The 9755-nt window shown below is 36.9% G+C and overlaps 1 pseudogene; it reads left to right on the top strand.

Moving 5' to 3' along the window:
- Window positions 1-5400: 5400 nt before the first annotated feature.
- On the top strand, window positions 5401-7183 carry LOC104663289 (annotated as a pseudogene).
- Window positions 7184-9755: the final 2572 nt, after the last annotated feature.

The following is a 9755-nucleotide window of genomic DNA, read 5'->3' as shown; positions in this document are numbered from 1 at the left end:
AGGAAGATAGTGGTGTTAGGCAAGGGTCAGGTCACATAGGGATTTTTAGACCTTAGAAAGAGGTTTTTAAGTTCATTCAAAGTGCAGTGGGAAATCATTAAAGGGCCTTTACAAGGGAAATGATGTGGTTCTGTTAACATTTTGATAAGGCCTTTTTTTCCTGCAGTGTGTAAATTGGGTTAGATGAGAGCAAAAGTTTGTTAGGAAGTCTAGTATCAGAAGATTGTTGCAGTCATTCAGGAGAGAAATAATGACGACCTGGGTTGAGGTGATAGTGGTGGAACTAGAAGAGAGGATGGGATTATATCTATTTTGTAGAGAGTATAAGCAGGATTGCTAATAGATAGAGTAGAGCATAGAAGAAGAAAGAAATCAGTGTTGGCGCCTAGGATCTGGTTTCCACAACAAAGTGGATGATGGTACTATTTACTGAGTCAGAGGCAAATAGGAGAAGTAAATGTGCTTGGTGGGGATAAAGAATCAAAGTTTCCATTCTTTGGAAATTTTGGACAAAAGAAGTTTATGTGTAGTGTGGAAATGTGGGCCCAGTAGCAAGCCTGGAAGAATGCCAACATTTGTAAGCATTGCAAAGAAGAAACCAGCCAAGGATGCCAGTAGTAAGGGTTAGTTATGAAGAAGAAAAATTAGGGAAGAGGCAAGTCCCCTACTCCTACAGAATATTTGAAGAATAAAGAGTATTAAATTGAGGACAAAGAGTTGGCTAAATATGACATGTGCAAGTTATTGGTGACCTTGACAAGAGCAGTGTACATGGTGTAGTGAAGCTACAACTGTGAGAAGTGAATGAGAAGAAAGAAGATGAGGATACGTGTAGACAGTTCTCTTGAGTTTTCTCGGATCAGGAAGATTTTGATTTTTTTAAGATGGAAAGCAGCACAGCATGATTGATGATGCTAGTGGTAATAATCCAGAAGGAAGTGATGGAAAACAATGCAAGAAAAATACTGAATACTGCAAGAAAAAAAATCTGAAATTTTCCTAAAGAAATTTATGGGTCTAATGGAACACAACATTTTCCTTCCTTATGCAACAGACACTTAGAGCAGGTTAGGGCACAAACACGTATTATAGTTACCCCTGTCTCATGTATTAATTGAAGAAAACACAAGAAAACATCAAAGGAATAAGGAAATTGAGAAGGAAGTCACAGATGGGATCAGATCTTTGGTGGGAAGAGAAAAGTTTTCTTCATTGTGACAAAATAAGGGAGGAAAACTCAGATATTAGCATAGGTAAGTTTTAGCTCTGGAGAAAGAAAGATTAGAAATTGGTGTCTAATTATTTTTTCTGTATTATCAGTTCAATTCTTCCAAAAAGTTTCAGAGCGTTAATATTTAACCCATCCTACCTTGGAAAGTTGCCTGAAGGAACAGATAAAATACACCTTAAATACAGCATTCATCCTCCACTATGGTCATTCCCTGGAAGGCTAACTCTGAGTACAAAGGAACTATTATTTTTACAGGAAATAAATGTATGAGTCACAATCAACATGCTGAAAACATCTGAATTTTTTCTAAAGAAATTTATGGGCCTAATAGAACACAACATACTTTTCCTTCCTTATGCAACAGACACTTAGAGCAGGTCAGGGCACAAACAGTTATTATAGTTACCCCTGTCTCATGTATTAATTGAAGAAAACACACGTATTTATTATTATCTAGTTGAATCCACCCAGATGACACAATACTGCAAATATCTGTGATGTTAGTAGTGTAGATAAGAGGTCATGTCAAAATAAAAAGCACATGTCTTATGTATAATTATGTTACCAATCAAGGGCTGAACGTTTCAAAATGGACTTCTCTCGGCAATCTCCTGAAACCACCTCCAAAACCCAGGAACATTGAGCCAAGGAATAGGGTCTTAAATTCAGGAAAAAGTTGAACTTAACATGATCAAACTAATGTAGACTTTCCAACTCATCTAATTCCATGATTTTCAATTTTCCTTGAAGACTTTATTTTCCAGTGATATCTTATGTCAAACAGGTTAGGATGGTGCTCAGCCCGTGATACTGGGATTCCCTCACATACTTTTGGTGGTTCTCATATACAATACAAGCACTGTGCTTTGGTTCCAGGTAGAGTGACATTGGTGGGATATTTTTTTTTTGCACCCCTCATAGAAAATGGAAAGTACGATGAAACAGAAAGAACATAACAGTTTTGATTTTATATAGCACGGACATTAAAATATATAAAACATTAAATATTTAAATAATATCCTACATATGGAAAATGGTCTTTAAATCTGTTCACATTTGGAAAATAAAATTCACTTTAAATCTTTAGCATTAGGCAATAGTATTGAATTTATAAAATTGCACCTCCTATCAAAAAATGATAGTTGAGGGAACTGATCCTACTGTTTACATCTGCCAGAAACAAATCTAACACAAGAATTGTGGTGGGTTTTTTCAGGGTTAATGTAGATTTTGCTATGAATTGCATCTGCATAGAGTATCTCTCTCTCCCGCTCTCTCACTCACTCTCTCTCTCTCTCTCTCTCTCTCTCTCTCTCTCTCTCACACACACACACACACACACACACACAATATTTTTCTTCGGTTTTAGTGTGGTTTGTTTGCTGTGCTGCTTCCTAGCAACCAAGGACTTTATAGGCAAGGTGTGTTTCAAATATCTCATCCCTGTACCTTACTGCTGCCTCTCTTCAGCTCTTTACCATTGAGAAAGAGGGTATCTTTTACAGCACCTGTCATCCAGCACTATAAAATTATAACAACATGAAATAATAACAAGAGGATGTTGACATAACCATATAAGGTGCTGTAAAAAGAAAGAGTATTAAAACACATCTTACTGAATCGTCTGTACAATGCAGTCACACACCAAAGTAGAGACAGCATCTGTATTGCCTGCATAACTGTCCAAACTTTCACTTTGTCTCTCTTACATGCAATTTGGCCCAAGATGTTTACTTCCTATTTGTCAGAAGTGAGACTTCCAATTATATTCATGGTAATTGTGCATCCAGCAGAAGAGAAGGAAGCCCCTGAGAATGTATTTTTTTCTATTATACATCTAATAAGGAACTTTGGCTTTAACATAGCAGAGGGTCACCCTTGAAGGCTATGATTTACATATGCATATTACTTGGAGGCATAGCATTTACTTCAGCAAAATGATAGGCCGCTAAAATTGGCAGAAGTTAATACAAAAAGATTATAATGTTTTCAAGGAATGTACTTCTTGAAATAATTATACAAAATTAATAAAATTAATTAAAAACCTGAACATCTGTTTTAACTTAAAATTCTTAAACAAAAACCGTATCATGTCATTGATTTTAATGCTGTTCCTATTTCAATGATATATGCCACACATTTACCAGCTATGAAACTCAATTATACAATTATTCCATGGTGCAAATGTTGAGACAATAATCTCAGAGAATCTAAAACTAAATTTTCAAAAAGGAGAATTTACACAAGTCTTTTTTATTTTTATTTTCCCCAAGACAGAGTCTTGCTCTTTCACCCAGGCTGGAGTGCAGTGGCGCCATCTCAGCTCACTGCAGCCTCCATCTCCCGTGTTCAAGCAATTATCCTGCCTCAGCCTCCAGAGTAGCTGGGATTACAGGCGCCACCACCACGCCCGACTAATTTTTGTGTTTTTAGTAGAGACAGGGTTTTACCATGTTGGCCAGGCTAGTCTCAAACTCCTGACCTCATGATCCACCTGCCTCAGCCTCCCAAAGTGCTGGGATTACAGGTGTGAGCCACCGTGCCTGACCAGCCTTCCTTTTTTATACCTACTATCTTTCTCCATTCTGAAAAAATCAGAGCACATCACTATTTAAAAAAAAAAAAAATAGACTTTTAAATTCATTTTCTTATAAGACTACTGTAAATATATGGGCTTTCTTTTTCTTATTATAGGCTAAAGATATTTGAATAAATAATTCAAATTAGTTAAGATCTTGTTATATAGTCTTCACTGAATTGTTGCTTAGTCTTTCGCAGACATTAAAAGCAAAGTGAAGCAAAAGTTTCTTTCAGTGAGCTAAAGTTCCAACAATATGAAAGCTTTTCTAATATATAAGTCAATCAATCATTGTATAATAGAGAATTTACTTTTAATTTTTCTTTAGTCATTTTCACTATTTGATGAAGAAAAGGTATCATTATTGTTAAAATCAAAATTTTGAAAAATAAGCATGCATTGGAAAAATATATGGCAATAGAATTTCAAAGGTTATTTCATCATTGTAATCAGAAACAATTCGTTATCTTAATAAATGCATTATAGTTTCTTCTATAAAGTGTTAAGAGTGAATGTTAAAAATAACACCTATTTTGGGAGAAGAGGCAGGACATTGATTATACGTGACTAGTACAACTCGAAATTAGTACATTTCTAGAAGGCAATTTGACAATATAGATCAAAGACTTTACAACTATACATATACTTTAACTCAGCAACTACACATCTGGAAAAGATTCCAAGAAAGTAGTAACAGCACTTTGCAGAAATTTATGTACAAAGATGTTCCAACAATAAGAAACAGGCAAGTAAATCAACGGCTAATCAGTGTGTGGAATACTATGTAACTATTAAAAATGATGAAAATCTATACACATAAGTAAGGAGGAAACAATGTAAATAATACTTAAAGTCGTTGCAACTGGGTCCCACTCTCACTCTGAAGAGGCAGAACAGAGTTCTGGGCACACCTTGGGCCCAGTAAATGCTGCCTCAACTAGCAGTAACTCTAAACAGAAAGCCTTTGCTCAGTAATCCTACATCAAGGTTTGTCTCTGCAGGGATACCAAGGCAACTTCTTAGGAGGAGTTGTGCAAAGATCTGATTGACCTGAAGGATTTAAAGCATGAACAGAGCAAGAGCTTTGTACTTTCAGAAGACCACTTTATTTTTTCCCCCATTATCATCATTGGAAATGAACACATGGAGATGCACAGAACTTGGTATCAGACCCCATTGAAAAGAACCATCAAGTCTTCATTCACAAGAAGAATATACTTCAGCAGCATGTTGTGTTATTAGAAAATTCATTATCAGAAGTAGTAGTAATATTGCAAGTAAACAAACTAGCCTAAGACAGCAGAGCAGGGTGAAGGGTAACCAGTACTATAATACTTAAAAATTGTCAATCAAGATAAATTGCGATCCCTTTGATGATAATTTTTCCCTTTCAGGCAGTTATTATTCAATTCTTGGTCCTTTTGAAGTCATACTGATATCCATATATGCATGTAAATGTGTATATATATAATTTAATTTTTCATATACTTAATACATTTGAAGAGTTCACATTTGGAAAATCAAACTCACTTTAAATCCTTAGCATTAGGCAATAGTATTGAATTTATAAAATTGCACCTCCTATCAAAAAATGATAGTTGAGGGAACTGATCCTACTGTTTGCATCTGCCAGAAACAAAGATTCAAGCAGCGATTTGTGTGAGCTAAAGAGGACATTAAGAACGACGGTTCTAAGCCGGGCGCGGTGGCTCAAGCCTGTAATCCCAGCACTTTGGGAGGCCGAGATGGGCGGATCACGAGGTCAGGAGATCGAGACCATCCTGGGTAACCTGGTGAAACCCCGTCTCTACTAAAAAATACAAAAAACTAGCCGGGCGAGGTGGTGGGCGCCTGTAGTCCCAGCTACCCGGGAGGCTGAGGCAGGAGAATGGCGTGAACCCGGGAGGCGGAGCTTGCAGTGAGCTGAGATCTGGCCACTGCACTCCAGCCCGGGCGACAGAGCGAGACTCCGTCTCAAAAAAAAAAAAAAAAAAAAGAACGACGGTTCTGCAGTTTTATATGAAGAGTGATTTGATGGTGAGATGGCAAACAAAATAGATGCCTCAGAAGAGGTTGCAAGCCCCAAAAAGCTTTATTTACAGAGAACTCAATTTTTTATATATATAAAAAGAAAAATTCACTTGGAAAGAGCATATGGTTATTTAGTGATTTACAGTCACCAGAGTTTCCCCTTAACTTCTTTCCCCTGATCTCTCCTCTGTTAGACAGTTCAGATAAAGCCAACTTCATTTGATAAATATGTGTTCTGAGATATGCTAATTAATGCAATTTTTTTCAATGTGGGTCCATTTTTTCTCATTGTGATTTCAGACTGATCTTCCTTTTGGCAGGGGTTCCTAAACTAGAATTTTATATTTCTTAGTAACCACTCTGTCAATGAGGTATAATTTAACACACTTTAGGAAAATGGAGAATTCTATTGTGATAGGGAGAAAATCCTTTATTGATCTGTGTTTTCAATATATCATGACGAATCTTCTAAAAACCTATCTGAGGCCGAGTGCGGTGGCTCACGCCTATAATCCCAGCACTTTGAGAGGCGGAGGCGGGCGGATCACCTGAAGTCAGGAGTTTGAGACCAGTCTGGCCACCATGGCGAAATCCCGTCTCTACTAAAAACGAAACAAAAAAAATTAGCCAGCCGTGGTGGCGCATGCCTGTAATCTCAGCTACCCGGGAGGCTGAGACAGGAGATTTGGAGATTTGCTTGAACCCAGGAGGCAGAGGTTGCAGTGAGCCGAGATCGCGCCACTGCACTCCAGCCTGGGCAACAGAGCAAAACTGTCAAAAACAAAAACAAAAACAACAGAAACAACAACAACAACAACAAACACCTATTTGAGTAGGGCACAGACCACAGAGGTACCGTTTGCTTTTTGATCTTGGGTGCCTTTTGCAAGCCATAAGAGTAACTTTTATCTGCGTTACTACGTGAGTCATAAGGACAAATTCGACCACGAGTTCCCGGAGATTGAATTCCAACCAGACAAAAAACTAAGATGTGCCAACGACAGTAATTACAAGGATAATGTCATGATCAGAAAAGAGGTTTACATATATAAAAGTATGATGGAGGAGCTGAAGAGAATAATTAATGACAGTGAAACTGCCAAAGAGTATGATGCTCTGTGGCCTCCTCCTGACTAGGAGGAGTTTGAAATCGTCATTGGACATGAAGACATTTCTTTCACAACATCTAAAATTGGTTCCGTTATTGATGTTAACCAATCCAAGGATCCAGAAGGCTTAAGAATATTTTATTATCTTGCTCAGGAAGTATATGTTTTATCTTGAACAGGAAGTATATGGTCTTCAGTGTTACTGAATTATACTTCAAGATTAAGCCAATCTAGATTAAACATTGATGTGGACACAAAGAGGGTGGATATAGCTGTTTTTAATCAACATTATCAGAAAATTTTTGTGTACATCAGAGTAATATTTTTATAAACTATAAATGATTGTGTCTAATAAATATTGATAAGAATAACAAGTAAACTTAAAAACCTATTTGTAATCCTAAGGGCCTCAAAGGTCATTTCTGAAGATACTGTAAAATGCATGTTATTTTAAATAAATACTCTATTTAACTTTGATATATCACTTGCAAGTATTGGAATATATTCTAAATTCCATGGCAATAAGAATTCACAAAAAATTCAGGCTCCAACAATCATTAATATTCTCAATAGACTAATTACTTATTCATATATAGCACAGATGACTGAGGTCTTCTACTGGAAGAATCCTATACCAGTATGGGCTAGTATATAATTCTTATCACTTTCTTTTTGCTTTTTACTGATTTTATTTAAGGAATTTGTATATTTTCTTCTTTCCAAAGAGCAGCCTTTATTCTAAGCAAAAAAAAAAAAAAAAAAAAAAAAAAAAAAAAAATTGTTTTATATCTGGAGAACAAATGGATGTTCCTCCTTCATCCTCAGATGGAGTGATTGATAGCTTTGTTATCAAATTCTGAATGAAATAAATTTTGTCTCACTTTGAGAGTAAATTGTGATAATACAGGTCCTCTCTGCAAGCCAACTTGGACATAACTCATTGTATTTCTATTGGCCAGTGAATCTATCAGGAAAGGGGCTTGAAAAAATGGCATTTAAGTACTACTTAAATAGTACTATAGACGATTTAGTTCATCTGGATGGTTTTTATTTCATTATTTACATGTGCTGTTCTTCTATTATTTTTACTATTCATTCTTTTATTAGAAGATTGGAAAGCTGAAATCTATTTGGTAGTGTTTATTCACAAATAGATATGTAGTAGGAGAATGTATAGCATAGAGGTTAAATATGGGCCCTAGAGTCTGGAAAGTCTGAATTAGTATCTGTGGTGGACTATTTTATTGTTAAGGGTATTCCCTGCTACTCTCTGGAGAAAGATCCAACTACTCCACCCTATGATAGCATGACTAACCTTGTTCTTGCTAATGAAGTGTGAGCAAGTGACATTTTTCACTTCGGAGTAGAATGTTTAAGAGCCAGTGCACCATGGTTTACAGGATGTCTTCTTATGTCTGTCATATACCTGAAAATATTTTAGATAAAACATCAATTCTATGAGCTTGGGTGCCCTAGTGAAGAGATCATGGCGCAAAATGATAGCCAGTCTGCCATAAACATGGAATAGGGCTAAGTAATGAACCCTAGTGATTGTAAACCACTGAGAAGTGGGAAAGTATTTGTTAACTGCTAAATAACCAAGTCTCAGTCCTCACTACTTATGTAACCTTTATGAGCAGGCTTAGCCCCTCTTTGGCTTAATTTCCTCATTTTCAAAATGGAGATGATCTCAAGTAGATAATTTGGGTAAAACAGCACAGTGCCTATTATGTAATAAATATCTAGTAAATGATGGCTTGTATTATTGCTGTTGTTAATACTGCCAGGAATTTCACTAAATACTATAGATTATATGATTATCTCATGAAGTTTGAAGTTTGATAGGGGACATGTAAACCAATACCTATAGCAATGAAATAAATGGCTCAAGACGATGAAGAGGTGCTTCGAAATCAGAAGCATTTAGCTTTAACAGGTTATCTGCAAAGACTCCCTGAATGTATACCATTTGAGTTAAGAACCAATGGGTAAGATTTTTCCAGGCAAACAAGAGGCATAAAGGCATTCTAGGTGGAAGGGCCAACCTGTACCAAAAAAAAAAAAAAAAAAAAAAAAAAAAAAAAAAAAAAAAAGCATGGCCCCTTTTAAGAATTCTAAGCACTTTGTAACTCCCAGAGGGTTGGGTATATGAGCTAAAGGGTTGAATCTTTATCCTGTAAGTGACAGAGCCCCCATTGAAGGGTTTTAAGTATGTGTGGTACCATACCATACCTCAGGTTAAGACGGAAAGAGTTATGCCATGTAAAGTAGACCCCCACAGCACCTTTTATACATAAGTACACCGCTGAAGTTTAAAATATGTTTCTCTTACGCCTGTAGTCCCAGCACTTTGGGAGGTCGAGACGGACGGATCATGAGGTCAGGAGATCGTGACCATCCTGGCTAACACGGTGAAACCCCATCTCTACTAAAAATACAAAAAATCAGCCGGGCATGGTGGCGGGCGCCTGTGGTCCCAGCTACTCAGGCGGCTGAGGCAGGAGAATGGCGTGAACCCGGGAGGCGGAGCTTGCAGTGAGCAGAGATCGCGCCACTGAACTCCAGCCTGGGTGACAGAAGGAGAGACTCCGTCTCAAAAAAAAAAAAAAAAAAAAAAAAAAAAAAAAAAAAAAAAAGTTTCTCTTTATTTGAGCAGAATGGAGGTGGGCCATCTAACTCTAACATAGAATGAGTGGTCTGGCTTGGTGAAAAGAGAATGCTAGGCCTCTTTGCACCACATAAGTGCCCATTTAGTCCTCTTATAACCATATTAGTTGCTCATTTTTCCTGCCTTGGCCATGGTTTC

This window comes from Rhinopithecus roxellana, chromosome 3, assembly GCF_007565055.1.
Source record: "Rhinopithecus roxellana isolate Shanxi Qingling chromosome 3, ASM756505v1, whole genome shotgun sequence".
NCBI classification, from domain to species: domain Eukaryota; kingdom Metazoa; phylum Chordata; class Mammalia; order Primates; family Cercopithecidae; genus Rhinopithecus; species Rhinopithecus roxellana.
Note: the sequence above shows the minus strand (reverse complement) of the source record. Positions and strands in the feature narration are given on the sequence as shown.